Source organism: Mandrillus leucophaeus, unplaced genomic scaffold (genome assembly GCF_000951045.1).
Source record: "Mandrillus leucophaeus isolate KB7577 unplaced genomic scaffold, Mleu.le_1.0 Scaffold110, whole genome shotgun sequence".
NCBI lineage: Eukaryota > Metazoa > Chordata > Mammalia > Primates > Cercopithecidae > Mandrillus > Mandrillus leucophaeus.
In genome coordinates this window covers 4,952,578-4,955,328 of record NW_012099210.1, presented here as the reverse complement: position 1 = coordinate 4,955,328, position 2,751 = coordinate 4,952,578, and positions in this window count along the sequence as shown.

Genomic DNA, 2,751 nt, shown 5'->3' with positions numbered 1-2,751 from the left:
CACTTGGGAGGCCGAGGCGGGCGGATCACGAGGTCAGGAGATTGAGACCATCCTGGCCAACATGGTGAAACCCTGTCTTTACTGTAAAATACAAAAAATAGCTGGACGTGGTGGCCTGTGCCTGTAATCCTAGCTACTCAGGAGGCTGAGGCAGGAGAATCACTTGAACCAGGGAGTCGGAGGTTGCAATGAGCCGAGATCCTGCCACTGCACTTCAGCCTGGCAACAGAGTGTGATTCTGTCTCAACACAAAACAGACAGACAAAAAGTCATATCTAACAGCAATTCAAGCATTTGAACAAGCATTCGTATCTAACATAGCGATTCAAGCATTTGAGCATAATTTCAGCAAGTATATAGCCTTCAAAAAGTTTTACTGCTAAGAGCAAGAAAGATATGGTTTGTTGAAAAATTAATTGACCTAATTCCCTGAGACTGAGGAGATATGAATATGGTTAAGAACAAAAGCTAAGTCAGCTGTGAGTTTAAATCTAAAATCTATTAAAAAGAAATAGTCATAGAGTTGTTATGAGGATTGAACAATATACATTCATTACAAAACACAATGCCTAGAATAGTCAGCCTTCAACAATTTATTGTTGTTGTTGTTGTTGTTTTTGTTGTTGTTGAGATGAAGTCTCAGCCTGTCACCCAAGCTGGAGTGCAATGACTCTATCTTGGCTCACTGCAACCTCCGCCTCCCGGGTTCAAGTGATTCTCCTGCCTCAGCCTCCTGATTAGCTGGGATTACAGGTGCCCACCATCATGCCTGACTAATTTTTGTATTTTTAGTAGAGATGTGGTTTCACTATGTTGGTCAGATTGGTCTTGAACTCCGGCCTCAGGCGATCTGCCCGCCTTGGCCTCCCAAACTGCTGGGATTACAGGCATGAGCCACCACACCCAGCCTCAACAAATGTTTTCTATTAATTATTATTACCTAATAATACTCACATAATCAGATAATATGTCAAGTTGTTACAGTTTGTTAAAGATGTTAATTTGTTCATTTGTCCTTAAATATTCATAAGTGGTTTATTGAAACCATATAGATCAAGAAGTGAAAAATTGAAGCTGTATAAAATTCAGTGGTGTGGTCATGCCTAAACAAAATAAAAATTGTGCCTTTCAATGAAAACTTATTCTTCACTAATAGGGATGTGCTTTGAGAATTGAAAAAAGGACTAGCAGGGTCTAGCTTTTTAAGGAAGATAAAAACTTAGCTTATGAGATATATTTAATTATATATTGTTTCACGATTCTTCAAAAACTGCCACATCTGTTGTTTCACATCATCCTCATAACAATGTTGTATAGTAATCAGAGTAGGCTTAAAATCTACCTTTAACAATGGAAGAAATTGACACTTCGGGAGGATGTGACTTATCTAATGTTCAACGACTGGAATGAGGTGTAGGCAGATGGTCTTTGTCCTTTCGCTGGGTTCTCTCCCGTCAGTCCATCTTCACTGGGAAGAGATACTCAGTAAATTATCCTGAATGACTGACATAAATATATATATGTATATTTTTTTTAAGAAATTTTAAAATTACAGGTTATCAAACATAGTAAAAAATCTCTAAGCTGTTTTAGAACATAAATGTACTCTACATTACTTGTCTGGTTTAGTGTCTTCAGTTGGCTAGAGTTGAGTTGGCTATGGTCCAATCTCAAAATGTTATTCTTCTTATGAGAGGCTGGGATAATCAGGCAATGAGGGCGAGCAACAGCACAATCTACTTATGGTACTTTGTGGTGCTTAGAGATAAGAGTCACTACAACTCCCAAAGTATCATAAGCTTTGACTTCTGTAAATGCGAAGGGACCTTGCATAAGGCATTTCTAAGAGATTAACTTGATTTTCTAAGTGAGAAATGGAACCTCAGAAGCAATAAAACTATGGAACTGTTGAGGTTTGTTCTTAATCCAAATCAATAGTTTAATCCTCATATAGGTTTAAGAATCAATGTTTTATTTTATTTTTAATATAAAAATCAATCTTTTGAGACGAACATAACCTTTACATGAATATTTTTATCTCCTGAATTACTGTCAAATAAAGTATCTTTGTTATCTGTAAAAGAAGATGTGAATCCTAGGTGAATGGCAAACTGATACTAAAAATCCATGGCTTCCAGTTTGCTCAAGACATGCAAATGGGAAATTGATTATAATGTATAACTAGGTTAAATAATTACATGATCATTTGCGAGGGTGCCACAATTCTTCAAAGTCTGTATTGGGAGCAGTGAAAGAAAAAGAGACTTATGTGCACTATATAGAGAGAATAGCTAAAGAAAACAGTCTATCAGCACCATAGGAAAGGTTAAAAAAAAAAAGAAAAGAAAAATGAAAGTCTAAAGTGGACATAAAGCATATATGATATTACAGAGAATGGGTTATTGCAGTAAGGGTAAGATGAAAATGAGAAGTGTGATAAAAGGGTTAAGCATTGAGGTTATGGAATTTGGCTAACGTTTGAATCCTGGTTCTATCACTTACATCTTGAGCAAATTAATCTCTCTGAATTTCACCTTCAACTAAAAATGAGGCAGTAATTTTACTCTCACATAGAGTTTTTTGAAAATTAAAAAAGATAATATAAATAAAGTGTTGTGCATAGTTCTTGGCACATAGCAAATACTCAATGAAAATTATCATATTATTATAATATAATATATACTATTATTATCTTTTAGATTATCTGTTTTTAATCTCAAATAGAATTTCGAAGATTTTGAACATGAGAAG